Genomic DNA, 17,575 nt, shown 5'->3' with positions numbered 1-17,575 from the left:
GCGGCCCCTTCAAAACAGCTGATTGGCGGTGGTTCCGAGACTCGGATCACCACCGGTCAGGTATTGATGGCCCACCGGTCAGGTATTGATGGCCCACTGGTCAGGTATCCATCTGACAGGAAAATGTAATATTGAATAATGCGACAACCTCTTTAATTACATGTGCCAGTTTTTGCACAAAATATTGGTTTATGTTTGCCAGCTGTGACGTGGCGAAAGATATGCCTCACATACCTATTGAGTTGCGCCAAATTATGTCACGTGTCATTTTGATAAATGTGGCACAATCTGCGCCAGTTTTGCCGACCTGAAAATACACGCTTCCTACGACATTGTTGTGCCTTATTTATAGCTTGACCAAGACAGAAGAGGGTTACAGGCTCTAATCACATGACCTGTCTTGTGACTCGTGTACGATTCATATATTCATTGCTAAACATGGGTGCGGATCTTATAAGAGAAAAGTGGTAGGAAAAAATATACTCAGAAATATCAGGTTGGATGTGAATGTGGCCTTACAAATACCCACTCAGTACAATACAACTTGGTTCTCTATGCAATGTACTCTAGAAGATTGATATGAATGTTATTGGTATAATAGCTGTGGAAAAAACTGATGACATCACCACATGAGCTAAATATAAATGACCTGGCAGCATGGCGGAGCATTTTATAAGGGATAGTACCTGACTGAGTGGTTTATTAGTGATTTAACAGGTTCTCGGGATTAGAAGATGAGAGTTGTATAATATAGGGCGGAGGACAGCTTTAATGTTTTGTCATCTTGTCTGATTAAATAAGGTCCTACAATCTTTCCATTAACAAACAAACAAACAGGAACCTATCAGAACTCAAAATATATCTGTTACTGTTGCTTTCGTAATGCCAGGGCAATTTAAAGTGAAACGAAACTTTTAAAAAGTGTACCATTATGGTATTCCATGTGTCAGTCTCCCACCTGTTATTTTTCTTGCTGCTTCTATGTCTATATATCAGACTGGGATGGTTGCTTAGCAGCAGTGTGAATCCGGCTCGGTGACTACTTTCTCTACTTGAGTCTATGGAGATCTATGTGTCACCAATCACAGGCTTCAGCAGTTCTTGTACCACACTAGAATTACACAGGGGGGGTGACAGAAACATCTATTATCAGCTACCACTTCTGTCACACATGTAGGAGAATATAGTGCAGCCTCCCTGTCTGTATACTTATGGTTTCTCAGATTATTTAGGTGAATATAGAGAGAATGATAATCACAGTGTCCCCTAGTATGCGGATATGGTATGGTCGTTAGCTGGTCATGTGATGCTGTGCTGAAGCATCATAGGAGTGATAGCAAAGCAGAGAGGAAGAGAAAGCTGGGGAAATCTAAGAATCAAGATGGAGGCTTTTTTAAAGCACAGACAAGGCAGCAGTTCATAAAGTAAGAACAGCAGTGTAGCGTGTGGTATACAGTCAGGTGGGGGGTGCAGACATGGAAAGTAGTGTTTCCACTGGAAGTCTTTAATATATTCCAATTTTCGCTCTGCAATCTAATGCAATTGTAAGGTGCGATAATCATCATGCATTAAATCACCCCGGGTTAAAGGGCTACATTTTACTACACATTGAAAGAGTTTTAGGCTAGGGCTCCCTGGCAAGTTTCAGTATAATTGCGCCATTACTGCGACTCGCCCTTGAACTCAATGTTTCCCTATGAGGTAAAAAGTAATGAGCAACTTGCAATGATCTAATTATTAAGGAAGGAAGTGTGCTGAGTGTGTATATAGTAGTCGTAATGCGGTCTAAGGTTTTGTATTGTGCCTATATCTCGGATTGATAGGATATATGTAAAATACTCGGTTGTGTAACCCCTTAATGACCAAACCTGGGGTTTAAAGGGTTTTTTCCAGAATCATTAATTATCACCTATCCACAGGATAGGTGATAATTTTCTGATCACTGTGGGCCCCACCGGTTGTGATAACCTGTGGGTCCCGAACCCCTGTTCATCCTCACTGCTCGACCACACCGAGGAGGACATTGAATGAAGCGCTGGTCGAACATGAACTCTGCTGGTCCATTTAAAGTCTATGGGAATGATAGAGATGGTGGAGTACAGTGCTTGGCTGTTTCCATCGTTCTCAGAGACATTGAATGGAGCGTCGGACGCATCCTCGGCCACCACTGCATTCAAGTTCCTCCTGACTGCGGGGGATGCAGTGAGGAGGATCTGGGGGTTCAAAACCCCAGTTTTAATGATCGGTCGGGGTCCCACCCATCAGAAAATTATGACCTATCTTGTGGATAGGTGATAACTTATGATTCGGGGAAAACCCCTTTAAAGACCAGCTATTTTTTTTTTTATCTTTGCCTCTCTGCATTTCAGCAGTCATAACTGTTTGGGGATACAAATAATTGACTGTGTATTTTATATAATTTTTTGTGGTGCAAATATAGAAAAAAGAGTTGTTGTTTTTTTTTATATTGTTAACATTTCACACTGAATAAACTGTTAAATTAATTCTACAGGTTATTACGGTCGTGTGGGTACCTAATAAGCAGTTGTTTCATTAGACAGCCAAGCAAACACCCGGGCATGGATTTTTCCACAAGTGCCAAAAAACAAGGCGGTATAAAATAAGGTTCTTTTATGGCTGCTGTAAAAAGGCGTATTGATGGTCGAGATGGTGAGTTGGTTTGGGACATTGGTAGGTTTACTTTTTAAAAAATATTTAGCTGAAGCAGCAGTTTAACTGGTATTACCAATCAGCAACGAGTGGAGGATATTTAATTGGTAACTAAACTTTTAAAAAACGTTTGACATGTCATAGTGACTTGTCAGAAGTTTTGATGGGTGAGGGTCCGAACACGGAGACCCCTGGGAACGCTAAAACGAAGCGGCAGAAGCTCTCGGGTAAGCACTGTGCTGAAAAAAACCGTTCAGAAACTAAGCAGCACAGTGCTCATCCGAGCGCTTCTGCCGCTTTGTTTTAGCGATCGGTTGGGGTCTCAGTGCTCGGACCTCCACCGATCAAAACTTCTGACAGTTTAGTTACCCATTAAAAATGTTAATGTCACCACTTTCGCTCCTTCCCACTCACACTGCTAACAACACTAGATAGGGGTAGAGAAGGAAAGTTTAATCATACCTATGGTGCTGCAAACCTTATCAGGGAAATTAACTTTTAATCCTCAAGTGCCGAATGTGAAGTGTTCTCCCATTTCCTCTTGAGTGACGGCTCTACTGGTCCTCAGCGTCATACCACGCACTATTCAAGAACCAATATCAGCTGATAGCCGGGGTTCCATGAGCCGGAGTGATCAGCTGATTGTCGGGGCGGCTGTCTATAGAGAAGGGGTCGACTCCGTGAGACAATGTCTTTAATGTTCAACAGTCCAGATAAAGAGTTTAAATAATTGTATGTTTCAGCAGACAATTATTGATGTCTATAGGCAGCTCCAAATATATTGCAATTGTATATAATATAAAAATACATTACATAATTTTAATTGCAAATCATTTTATTTTATTTTCTATATATTTTCGTGGATTAATGGATAGTGCTCTTTCTGTTCTGTCGTTCTTTGTATCAGCACTTACATGTCTGTGTTTTTTTTCTTTACTTGGTCGACATTCACCTGCAGGCATAAAGAATATTTTCCCAGTGGACCAGAAGAGAAATAATGGTCGCAATTATACCACGGAAGGAGTTGGCTGTTAATTCTTCATGGATTGCTAACAAAACACGATTTCCAATTAATAACCTGTTATTTTAATCTTAAGGGTTCTACATAGTTCAAATGGAATTGCAATACATGCATCTATGTAGTGGGGATATCTAAGCTTAAAGTAAATGTCCAGTCTTGAACACTAAATAGGTCCAAAATTCTGTACTAGTTTCTTAATATATCTGTATAGCGTTCAGCGCTCCACATCGCCTACCTAGTCGTGGTTACACTCTGGCTGTTTAAAGTCACCACCAGGGGGAGCTTATGAGCCTTCTGCATACATTTTATTATTGAGTTCAATGTATAACAAGTAGGCTCCATAGCAGAAACTGGATTGTAAGAGCGTGGCCAACAGTCGATGGCGCCGGTCGCATAATCTTGGAGCTCCGTGCCCTGCCACACAGCAACAGCCGCTAACAGCACACACAGGTGCCCACCTATGGGGAAAAGGAGACCCAAGGGTCTGGACTTACCCCTGCAGTGCCTTATCATGTCGTTCCTGCTCCACCAATGTTGGACGGCTATTTTTTGAGGAAACAGGCCACTCCGCTCCCTCAGCTACAGCGGCCGCCATCTTTGGCCTCCTCGTGCCGGCAGACGGAGGAGCTGTCCCTGCAGATGGACGCCATGGCTTTCCAGCCACAGGGTAAGCTGCAGGGCCTGATGGTTCCAATGATTCCTCCTGGCTCCCCTATATTGGCCAGTGCTTAGTCCAACAGTCAGGGGAGAGACAGACCTCATTTGGGTGGGGCTGCAGCCGCCGTGCCACGTGATGCACCTCTATCAGAAGGGGACCCTGCCCTCATGTCGACTGTTCCATCAATGTCACAGTCCCCAGACCAAGCAGCCCTTCTATTCTTGGCTACACCTAAACCCCAGAGGTCCGCAGCCCAGCAGCTGGTGGTGGGGGATGATTTAGGGGGCACACCATCTTTAATCCCTTATGCTCAGATCCCTATGTATGCCTCAGATTCGGATCAGGATGACCCTGTTTCACCACCTTCAGATATGCCTCAAATGTGGAGTGAATGCTTTTCACAATTGCCCACTAAAGAGGACGTCAAGGGTATGATACAGGAGGTGAAGGAAACTTTTCGCTCAGAATTGGCGGTGGTTTCTCAGCATATGCACCAAATTGCTATGAGGGTGGAGTCACTGGAGGACGACCATGATGCCACTAGACGCCATGTTTCTGTTCTACAATCTACTATGTTCTCTCAGCTTGCGTCCATTAGAGACATGCAATTACATCTGGAGGATCTGGATAACAGGGGACGTCGTCACAATATACGGATAAGGGGTATACCTGAGCCCCCGGGAGCAGAAGACCTTCATCTCATGTTAGAGACTATCTTTAACGACATTTCGGGTGCACCCCCATCACATAAGATACTGCTTGACAGAGCACATCGGGCACTAAAACCGAAATCAATTACATCTCAACCCAGAGATATTATTTGTTGCGTTCAAGATTTCCGTACTAAAGAGGACATTATGCTCAATGCCAGACAGCATAAAAACTTGGCTTATGGAGGCACCCCGATCCAGTTGTTTCCGGATCTCTCCTGGATTACACTACAGAAAAGACGTCTGCTTCGTCCTTTACTTGCTACCTTGCGTGACCATAATATTATCTACAGATGGGGTTTCCCGTTCTCCCTTACTGCTCGAAGAGATGGTGTCTCTGCAACCTTACGATACCCGGGGGATTTGATTCACTTTTGTGATACCCTTGGTATACCTACACCCAAGATGCAGAATTGGGAGACTCCTCTGCCGCCTTCTCCTCCACCTCCAGTCTGGCAATCCGCCAGAAACAAGCGGAGACTCTCCCCACGACAATCACCAAGCCGCAGATCCTCGAGACCTGATCCGAATTGATGGACGCTATGCTGTTTTAAGGCACTTGTGTGATTTATGTGGAGTCTGGTCACTTATACCAGATGTTCTCTTCACCAGCTGCACTGTTTTAGGTTGATTTAAGCTTATATTTCCTGTTTTAACTTGTTTTTCTTTATTCCTTTAAAGTAAATTGTGGCAGGGTAGGATCGGCCTGAGACAACTTAGCTCATCCACCTCTTTTTAGGCCTTTGAATAATTATACGTACTCTTGTATCAGGTTATTTGATTGCTGAGACCCGACCTCCTCTTTGATTTGGGTATTATCTTTGCAGTTCTCCCTCTGTTTTTGGAGAGAGTTGCAAAGGGTAATATTGTATTGCAAGCTTTTAATTGCTTTAATAACACCCACCCCAGGGTATAGTACTCCCCCTGGTAGTACATTCCGTTCTTTAACTGATGTGCACTGATTTAATGTATTTTTTTTTTGTTAATACTGATATTTGTTTTGTTTCCCTGGTTTGTTTCTCTCCCAGTGTTTCCTCCTTCCTTTATACCTCTATCCGCGATAACAGCTGAGACGACTTTGTGTCTCCTGCGAACCTCCTTGGATGAAGGATATCATAGAGAACTGTTTGGCCTTGAGACTTGACAGTCCGGCCTCGATGTAACTGTGAGCTGTATACATTTGCACTTTCCACATCACTTCTTTTTCTCCCCTACATCTATGATCATGGTTAAATTTGTCACACTTAATGTAAAGGGCCTCAACTCCAATGTGAAGAGACGCTTACTTCTTAGAGAGCTGGAGCGGAGGTCGCCTTCCTACAGATTCTTCTGGTTCCTTTCGTTTTGCTCGGGGGGCGTATCCTGTTGTGTATTCTGCCTCATCTGGTCGTAAGAGGGAGGAGGTTGCCATTCTGATTTCCACTACGTGTCCCATACAGGTCCATACCTCACATTTAGATCCTGGGGGTAGATATGTTATCTTGGAGGGGACTCTGTCTGGCCAGCCCATTGTTTTATGTAATGTCTACTCCCCTAATACTGCACAGATCCCATTCCTACGTAGATTCTTCTCCAAGCTACAAAACCTCCCTAGGGGAGCATGGTTGGTAGGTGGGAACTTCAATCTCCCCTTCTCCACGATTATGGACAGGGCTTCTCTTACGCACGCTACTCCATCTCCCACCCTCGCGGGACTTTCTACTCTCTTCAGGCAGCTGATTAGGGAACATAACCTCTATGACCTGTGGCGAGTTGATCATCCGGGCGATAGGTCTTATACTTTCTTTTCCCATACACATAACACTCACACGTGCCTAGATTACTTCTTTGGTAATGTCCCCACTCTCCGTTTGCTTCAGACGGCGGTCATAGACCCCATCTCCTGGTCAGATCATGAGCCAGTCTCAGTAACTTTGCAGATAGGTAGACCCTCCACGAGAATATGTCATTGGCGTCTAAATGAAACTTTCATTAAATCCCCCACGCTTATGGACGGCCTGGCCGCTCACATGCATGAATTTTACACACTTAATGAGGGCTCGGTTCCATCCATTTCCATTGTCTGGGAGGCCCATAAGGTGGTGATGAGGGGGCACTGCATGGCTATGGGTTCCAGACTAAAAAGGGATCCTAGAGCCAAAAGGGTGGCTCTCCTTCAGAAAATTACTAAACTGGAGGGGGAAATGGGGACTCAGCCAACAGTGCCGACACTGCGGAAGTTGATAGAGGCTAGAGCGCAACTTAAGGATTTAGCAATGAAAGGAGTAGAAAAGTCGCTTTTATACACGAAACAGAGATATTATGACAAGGGCAACAAAGCCCATTCGCTTCTAGACGGTCTATTGAGGGATCAGGCGACCGCTCTCACTCCGCAGGTGGTTCGAGATAGCGCAGGCCTCCTCCAACATCACCCAGACACGATAGCCACACTCTTCCATGATTACTATAAATCCCTATATCATTTACCAACCACATTACCCTCTGATCCAGACCGTCGGCGGGACACGCTACAAATTTACCTCTCCTCATGTAATCTCCCTAGATTAAAAGATACGGAGCTTTCTTCTTTGAATGCCCTGATCTCTGCGGAGGAGTTGTCTGATATACTGAAGGACCTCCCTGGTGGTAAAGCCCCTGGGCCAGATGGCTTCACGTATGAGTATTATAAGACATTTTCAGAGATCCTGGTTCCAAAGATGCTTTCCTTATTTAACGCCTTCCTACAGGGTTCTCTCATCCCTCAAATGTTTCTGCATTCTCATACTACATCTATTACAACTTATGCATAAGTTTACAAGGCTAGTTTCCCTCCTCTTTTTGTAGAACTGCGTAGAATTATGGCATGTCCTTTTTTGAACGCATTGAAGCGGTCAAAATGACCCTGCTCCCTAAATTATTGTACTTCTTTGAGACCCTACCAGTGGCAGTACTTATGAGGGAACTGAGGGTAATGCAGTCTTCCATCCTCAGGTTCATATGGCACTCCGGCAGACATAGAATCCCGAAATCGGTTTTATTGTCTAGTCGATCTACAGGGGGGTTGTCTGTTCCAGACGTTGTGAAGTACTACTGGGCGTCCCATCTCCGCCACATTACCTGCTAGGTGTCCCTACAGGCATACAACAAGTGGACTGAAATAGAGAAATTGTGGATGGCTCCTGTTCATTCAAACTCTTTGCTATGGGGCGACCCGCTGGTCTTGTCCCATGCGCTTTCAACGGGAGATATGGGAAGCTTGTAAACAACGCTTTCATTTGGCGTCGGGTTGTCCGCCTTTGACCTCGGACTATATACTCCCACTATTCCAGGGGGTACTACCTCCCGAGTGGTCCGATTGTGGACGGGGGCAGAGGTCTTCCACCTGGCCGATATGGTTGACCCTCAGCTAGTGCTTCACCCGTTTTCATATTTCCAACAGCATCATAACATCCCCTCTTCTACATTTTTCCACTATCTCCAAATCAGACATTACATGCAAAAAACTTTCGGATCCAATCGGGTCACTATACCTACAAGCTTTGAAAAACTGTGTCATCATACTACCACTACTAAAGGGCTTATATACGCTATTTACACAATGCTGCTGTCCACGGATGACTCCCCTCCACCTGGGCATAGATATATGTTAAAGTGGGAGACCCTGTTGAATACATCTATCCCTTCCTCCTTGTGTCAGATCATCTGGTCACAAGCAGCTAAAACTTCCCTCTGTACTACATAAAAAGAATATCAATATAAAATTCTTATGTTTTGGTACCATACCCCTGCCCTCTTGCATGGCCTCAATCCGGGTATCCCATCGGATTGTTGGCAATGCAGAAACCAGAGAGGAGACCTGTTTCATATTTTTTGGAGTTGCTCCCTGGTGGTTAGGAATTTGGCTGGAGGTTAGGAATTTGACGGTAGCGGTGTTGCAGCAGGATATTCCTCTAGACCCTCTTCATTATCTCCTGAATGTCCCTCCTAGGTCCTTGGAGAAACCATTAGCTCGACTTTTTCGGCACTTTCTCACTGCTGCTAAAACCCTGATTGCTTGGAAGTGGAGACAGACTGCCCCTCCTTATTACATCGACTTACTGACTAGAATTAGGGAAATTCGCACTATGGAACATATGACGGCCTCACTTGACAATACGCTGGACTGGTTTAAAGTGGTGTGGGATCCGTGGGATAAGTATTGGCTACCAATATCTCTGACTTAGAACTTTGATTGGTCTTTGATTGACCTTTTTTGTTTTCTTCCCCCCTCCTTTTTGTCTTTTTCCCGGTGTCTTGTTTTGTCTGATTGGATTTTCTAATATGTCAAATGGATTGTATGGCCTGCCCATGCGTCCTTATGTCATGTGTGTATTTTGAAAACTTTCAATAAAACTACAGTTGAAACCAGAAACTTGATTGAATCCCTACCTAGTTATGCCCATCTCTTGGTAGCTAGAGGTTTCAGAATACAAGTGGTGATTTTACATGAATACAAGTTTCTTCTATGCCATCTTCTACCATCTCTCTGCTCCCCATACTCTCTCGTTTTTCTGCATACCTTCTTCTACTGCGCTTTACCTCTGTCTTCTACATTCTCAATCTTTAGCTCTCTTCTCCGGGTGTCTTCTATCTTCCTGCAACAGTTCATTGCCCCGTAGGGTTGTCCAGTTCAGAAAACTTATTTCCATATACCTTATTAGAGAATTCTGAGTTAATATAAGGGATCCTCTGTTCAGGATCCTCATATCTTGGCCAGACTGGAAAGCAGAACAATGAGCGACTCTTAATCTGAAGGACCTGTCCTGTATTACACAGACAATCTATTGATATGAATGGGCACTGTGTAATGCTTAATTTCTCCTGCGGTGGAGCTGCAGGGAAATGGAACACTTACTGACCACACTTACTGACCGATTTCTCCACAGATTACAGCAGATCATTGGGGGGTTCCAACAAGGAAACACTTTGTGATCAGCTTTTTGTCAAGGGACCCTTATAACATCTAGGGATGGTCCAAACTGGAGAACCCCTTTAATAGTGAAGATAGGCTCCCTCAGCTACAGGGCCCCGTAGCAGGTGCTATGCCTTTGCCACTAATTTAGTGGGTACAAATGCACCCACTCGCTTCACTTACATAGGGCATCTTATAGAGGCAATAATATTATAGGTTGTCTGGTGAAAGAACCAATTTAAAAGGATCATCTGGTTTGGAAAAACCCATTTTCAAATACCCCATTTTTCTGGGTTAATAGTAATTTTAAATTAGTATTTACCAGCATGCCCAGATAGCGATAGCAATACCACATGACTCGATGTTGGCAAAATTTTCTTTTCAACTTTATCTGACAACATATTTGTACTGCGCACTATTTTTATATAATTGCCAATAACAGTCACCTGGAGGAATTCTCAAGACACGACCGCAGCCTCAGGTGGATTTGTCACCTGGCGCTCTTGCCATATTATAAACACGATCACAGCAGATGTTTTCTCATAATATATAAAAGTAATAAATTATTCGGTAGTAAAAGGCACATTAAAAAACAGGGCCCATTTATCAACAGTGAAGAACAACAGTTCACATATGAGAAATGGGACATTTAATTTAGCGCCAATTGCATGACATATTTGATATACCATTCTATATACCTGGCTGTCATATATGTGAAACAGCATTTTTCTCTATAAAATTATGCAGATAAAAAAAAAAATGTTTAGATTGTTTAGCGGGACCCCTTTTTGTGCATCTTTTTCCAAATATGTCATACATGTCGCCGATCGAGATTGAAAATGGTGCAAGTATTTCAGAAATCCAGCCAGGGTGCCATGGTTGGGAAACGCTGCCCTAGTGAATAATTTCTGCAAGTTATACCCTATGCATCACATTCTTCACTCCTCCTTGCTCCCGTGTCATTCATGTTGCATTAGCCAATTATAATGCAGATATAACACCTCGCCCGGCTCTTGCAAAAAGTCCCAGCAATTCCTCCTCTGCTCCTGTCTTCAGCCATGGCCTTGCTGACTCTTCTATTTAACAGGGCTTGCGGGGTGAGGTTGCCAATGCAATCGGCACCTGCCGATGATGTAACGCCTGGCGGCTTATTTGAATTGGAATCGTCCTGCCATGCTTTGCCTGCTGATTGTGGTTCATTCCGTTTCCTGGATCTCGTTCATTGTGCTACTGATCCTGACTCTTAAATATTCCTGGATATTGCTCCTGCCTCACCCTTTGGATGTTCTACTCCTGGCTTTGATCCTTGGTTCTTTTCCCGACTAAGCTTCCATCTCGTCCTCTGGCTTTTCACACCTTGTCCATTCCCCGTGTGACGTCCCTTGGCCCGTTCCTGACTACCCTACTGCAGCATCAGCTCTACTGCCACCAGACTATTCTGGGGACCACTCCCTGGGTATCCGACCGGGAATGTCCATACATCCTTGTGGGGGTTAAGGGTGAGATTTCTTAGACTCCACACACCACTCTAGCCAGTGCCAAACCGATTGTGGCTTAGAAAATCTACATCTCCGGTAACAAACGTTAAAGCAGCATGAATGAAGTGCCTGTTACAGCATCTGTAGGTCCTGTATCCTACTTTTCCCAAGCAAAGTTTAATTTACCCATTAAAGCAATAATAAATATTTTTCCTTCTCAAACCTTGTAGTCTAAGAGGGAGCACAGTGACTATCTATAAGTGACCATATCCTGTTAATGTTACATTACAGCTTGTACAGGGTTAGAAACAAGCAGACAAGCAAGCTGACCCTTCCGTAAGGTGCAAAAAGCATCTGCAGCTTGTAGCATGAACAGGACTTTAAAAAAAATTCCCGAAAGTGCTAATATGGTAAATAAAGGCAGTATTTGATACATTATTGGTGATGTCATGCCTAACTGAGGAGCCTGGACTGCTTTGATCTGTGTGCCTGAAATTATTTCTGATGTAGTCCCAATGCGGTGATTTCAAAGACTACAGCTGTATGGAGAGGTTATGTACTGTTTATATATATACCTTTACAGCCGGTCTATAAACAGGTTGCGTACATAAAATGTAATGTACACAACTTGCCAATACACAGTCTGCACTGACAATTATGTACAAATAAACACGGCACCTCCATCCAGCCGTGTGACCGCATCAGCATAAAATTTAAATGACAACATTTCTTAAAGGAACAGTGTCACCAAAATTATTTTTTTTATATCAGTTTTATGTTAGGGTTTTATTAAAAACGTTTATATTTATTTGTGTGTTTGTGTGTTACTTTTTTCTATTTTTACACTTTTTCTTCCCTATGGGGGCTGCCATTTTTTTTTCCATTTCTGTATGTGTCGATTAACGACACATACAGACATGGAATACGGCAGCTCCAGTCCCATAGGGACTGCAAACGGGGCCCGTTCCATCCACTATGGTGTACGCCGTGTGTGTGGGAACGGCGCATGCGCCGCTCCCACACAGTCCAATTTGAAATGCGCGCCGTCCGGCGCCATTTTCCTGTGGACCGGAAGTCGCGGCCGGACAGTAAGATTACTACTTCCGGTCGCGGCTTCCGGACTTGTGCACATGGAGCAGCGGCAGCGGAGGGAGCGGCGGCGACTGGAGCAGGTAAGTGATTTCTATGTATGTTCGTGTTTCAGTGTGTTTACTAGTGTATGTAAACCTACTACACTGTGTGTTAGCTCAAAAAATGGCGACACACAGTGTAGGAGGTTAGACCGTTCAAACCCCTCGTTTCTCCCGGCACTAGCCAGGATAAAGGAGGGGGGGATTCTGAGAGCTCACTAGAGCGAGGGATTTTTTCCCAATTTTGCAGCATAAAGCAATGTGGTTGCTTTACCACATGCAATGCTGAAATTTTGGGAATTGCTCCATCTAGTGACCAGTGCTGGGAAATATTATAAATTGAATCCAATTTATAATATTTCCTGACTCGTGAAAAAAATAAAAAAAATTAGAACAATGTTTAATCACCTACACACTAATTTTTTCAACTAAAAAAAACAACATGTTTTGCTGGCAACACATTCCCTTTAAGAGTTTGTACAGAACCCCTATAGCTCCAGGAAAACCCTTTTAATTCTAGCTTGCAGAATACAAAAAGTTAAGACGGGTTTGTTATGTCACCAAGTCTAGCGATGCTGAAAGATCCTGATCTGTGCCCTGCACCCTCATGGTACTCACTGCACTGGTAATTGTAATGCCTGTTACCTTGAGTAGAAAAGTAGAGTCTCCGACCTACGTACGTCCGCTACACTGGAGCCAGTGTTTAGAGGAACAGGCGACTCCTGTATTTGCCAATCTGCAAATAAAAACAGCATAGAGTCATGAAATGAGTATGTGTACTGCTATTGAAATGCGGCATTAATAAAGTGTTTACTTAGTCTGCTGTTTCTATGTTTCATTCATCGCATTGGACGATACTAACACAAAACGACTACAGAGACCATTAGTAGAGGTTATATAGTCAAGTATAATATTGCACTATGTGACAAAATTGGAACAAATGCATTTCGGGTTGTCTAAAAAAAAAAAAAAGCAGATCACAGTAAGTTAAAAGGTTTTGCAAAAGTATTTTTTTTTGTGTAGAATTGAGCATAGATATATCATTATATAATGTGTACTGATTGGTTATATGTAAACAATACAGCGGTGGATATAGGATGTCCTTGCAGCTTCACGTCCAAGAGACTGTATTATTAGTCCATGGACTCCCTATGCAAAGCCACAGGCCGTGGATGCCAGGGGTCACGTGGTTATATCATGTGATCGCTGGATGTGTGGTTATATGGACAAACTCATATGAACACGATGCCTTTTTAAATAGAGGCCGGTGGGGCGATCAGTTGATTGATGCCGATCCCGATTCTCTGACCCCCGAGCAGCTGTTATCACAAGAGGAACGCTGTGACTGGCCATACGTTTTTGCCATTTACGTTATGTATGAATGGGCCTAGTCCGTCAGAGCAGGAGTCACCCCAACATGATGGTTCTCAGACTTTGCCCCCCCCCCCTTCCTTGATCAGAGAATTATTTTTTGTACCGATTCCAGGGCAGTAGTTGTCACTGAAATGTGCTCTCATTGCGCGGGAGCGGCCTACAAAAACTCCATGGATTTCTATTGAACATGTATAATTTACTTTGTACTACACTGGGGCTTTGTGATGTTTTTTGTGGCACACCAGTTGTAATCCACAGGAATACACTGAGCTAAGGCTTCGTTCACATCTGCGTTGGGGTCGCGTTCTGCCGTTCCGTCGGCGGTTTCCGTCAGAACGGGACCCTGAACAGACACAAACTGACACCGACGGAAAGAGCTGCTGTGGTTTCCATTTGTCTCTTTTGTGCACCGGACCCGTTGTTTTGCCGGAAGCAATAGAGAAGCAATAGCGTAGTCGACCACGCTATTGCTTCCGGCATAACGACGGGTCCGGTGCACAACAGACACAAACGGAAACCACGGGCACCGGCTCCGTCACCATTTAAATCAATAGTGATGGAAACGGAAACCTCTGGTGTCCGTCGGTATCAGTTTGTATCTGCTCAGGGTCCCGTTCTGACGGAAACCTCAGACGGAACGGCAGAATGCGAACCCAACGCAGATGTGAACAGAGCCTTAGTGACAGAGCAATGTACATATGAACATGCTGCAAGTTTTTTTTTATCATGATGAAATTTAACGAGATTATTTTATGATTCCCCATAAAATGATATGAAAGAGGCATTTGCATGTGACTTTCATGCTGCTTCCTGCAACTAAAGTTTATTAAGTTTCATAATAGGAGTATGACGACTCTGCAACAAGAATTCAAAAACATTACACATCCTCACAGAACCGGACCTTCACCATACTATTTCCAAAAACACACTTAGGCCCATTTACTATTGTTGTTACGCCATAATTCTGGCTTAAGTTACGGCTTTCTTTTTTTTACGCAAATTTACTATTGATTTGCGGCAAAAGAATTTATGCAAAAAACTGGGATAAACTAAGCCAACCAAGAGATGGTATAAGGAAGCGAAAAGCGTGTAGCATATCTAGCAAGATGCGACAAATTTATCATGCTGCAGGCACTTCTTTAATAAATTTGGCGCATCTTCTACCTGCCTGGAGCACATTAGACAGCATTAGTAAATTTGCTCCACTTTATACCTACAATAAACTTATCAAATCCAGGACCCCTGAGGTTGGATTCACACATCTACAGGTTTTTGACTCAGTATTTGGAGTAGTTTTTGAGGCAGATGTGGATGCAAAAGAAAAGTATCAGGCCCTGTTTGTGAGTATATGCCAGGAAAGCTTCTGACGTACACGCTAAACGTCTCCATTATGCTCCATTAGCCATTACGTTAAGCGTAGGCCAAAAACGTGATGAGAATAGGGCCTCAGTCTATATTTCCTTCCCCATCCAGACTTGGTTTTGGCTCAAAAAACAGCATCAAAACCGCACCAAATCTGCATGTGTGAATTCAGTCTGCTGGGACCCCAATCCAGGATGAAGCTGCTACTTTAAGGCTGGGTTCACACGACCATGTTACGTCCGTAAAGTACGGAACGTATTTCGGCCGGAAGACCCGGACCTAACACAGTGCAGGGAGCCGGGCTCCTAGCATCATAGTGATGTACGATGCTAGGAGTCCCTGCCTCGCTGCAGGACAACTGTCCCGTACTGTAATCATGTTTTCAGTACGGGACAGTAGTTCCACGCAGAGGCAGGGACTCCTAGCGTCGTACATCACTATGATGCTAGGAGCCCGGCCCCCTGCAGTGTGTTCGGTCCGGGTCTTCCGGCCGAAATACGTTCCGTACATTACGGACGTAACATGGTCGTGTGATCCCAGCCTAAACCAGCATTTGATAATCCAGAAATCTGATAATCAATATAATAAAACAAAAGACAGTTTAGAGAGAGAGAAAAAAAATCCTCTGATTAAAAAACTATTTTATAGTAGAAGACTTTACATAATATTTTATTTTTGAATTTTTTCCTTGAAGTTCTCTACCTATGATCGTCTGATAACTCAGAATATGTGATAATCCAGATCCTATCAGGTTCCCATTGATGCCAAGTTACTGTATTAAGGAGTTTATTAAAGTCCCTATGAACATTTTCTTAGCCATAAGGGGTGAACCTGCTACTCCCAATGCCCCAACCAATAAACACAAACAACATTATTTTGGCAAAAAAAATAATTTTTGTTGCTTACGCCATGATTTTATTACAACATGAAAAATACTAAACATCCATTGGAGAGCCTGACTCAAATCGCAACACTGCACCCCATGGTCAGCAGAACCGCGACTGCTGCCCGGCTGTTAACCAAACCCATATATATCAGCCAGGCTCCGCCCTTCACCTGGCTGACTTGGCCCCTTGGCCCTCTTAGGCTGTAACTGAGGACCGACCTAACGGCCCATAACATTACGGTGACCTTAGGTGGTGCTAAAAATTCTGCCATCAAAAAGCAGGGCTCCTTGATATCACCCTACTTTTCCGCCATCACTAGATTCTTCTGACGACCTCCACCAATTCTCCAGCTCCTACTGTACTACAATATGAAAAATCACCAGTTCAATGGTAGGTAAGTGCAAATCCGTCTGACTATCTCACCTGGCCACCTCTTTTTATACCTGTAAGGACTCATGCACACTTCCGTTGCCCGTCGTACGACCACTAATGGCGGATCCGTGAAACACGGACCGCCAACGGATGGCTTCCGTGTGCAGTCCGTTGTTTCAACGGACCAAATTAATGAAGTGGCCGAGACTGTTCCATCAAGAACAGTCAGGAGTAGGACCTGTTCTATTTTGGTCTGAACGGCCACACAGTTCCATTAAAACAACCCCATAGAAATGAATCTCTCAATGTGCTATCCGTTAAAAAAACGGATAGCACCCTGAAGAAAATAACTGAAAACGGCATGAGGCCTAACTCTGCCCCCCCCCCTTAACACTGGCCCTCTATATTCTTGCCAAAAACTTTCCTTTTGTTCCTTGCACAAAAGACCCCCCACCTTCTATCCTCCCCCAGCGCCATCTTTGCTCCACCATGCTTCCCTACTTATTTTAACCACTTCTAAAACTACCCCTAAGTTATACCCCCTAACCAGATTTAAGTCCTTATCAAAATCATGTTCTGCAGTGATCTCCTCCCCTCATGGCCCCTCACATGAAGCTCCCCGCATTTGTCACCTTTTCTGTTGACTAAACAATGACCGGACTAAGTTTGTGCCCCTGCTAAGTAACTTTGATGCGTCCAGAAGGTGACAACACTAGACACCCATGCTCTTAAACCGGTTGGCCAGTCATAAGAAATTGCTGGCCTATCCTCGGTGTAGGCCATCAACCTCCGACCAGCTGTTTTGAAGGGTCACGGCGCTTGTACCAGCGCTGCTTCCCCTTCATTACTGTCACTGCTTGTACTGTGCATCGCCGACACACTTGTAGCATTTGATCAACATGGGTGCCGAGAGTTGGACCCACACCGATCAGATGTTGATGGCCTATCCTGAGGGTAGGTCTTACATTTCTTATGACTGGACA

At 44.0% G+C, this 17,575-nt stretch overlaps 1 protein-coding gene across 2 annotated transcripts in view; it reads right to left on the bottom strand.

Moving 5' to 3' along the window:
* LOC142664489 (uncharacterized) overlaps positions 1-13,327 on the bottom strand; it is an 82,701-nt gene extending 69,374 nt beyond the window's left edge. The window contains exon 1 of one of the 2 annotated variants that reach the window (XM_075843573.1): positions 13,243-13,327. The gene's annotated coding sequence lies outside the window, so the exon portion shown is untranslated. Of the gene's footprint in view, positions 1-3,132; positions 3,233-13,242 lie in introns of those variants that run through there. The other variant, XM_075843574.1, reaches the window with a different exon arrangement.
* Between the last annotated feature and the right edge of the window lie 4,248 nt (positions 13,328-17,575).

The sequence above is a fragment of the Rhinoderma darwinii genome, chromosome 12 (genome assembly GCF_050947455.1).
Source record: "Rhinoderma darwinii isolate aRhiDar2 chromosome 12, aRhiDar2.hap1, whole genome shotgun sequence".
Lineage (NCBI taxonomy): Eukaryota > Metazoa > Chordata > Amphibia > Anura > Rhinodermatidae > Rhinoderma > Rhinoderma darwinii.
Note: the sequence above shows the minus strand (reverse complement) of the source record. Positions and strands in the feature narration are given on the sequence as shown.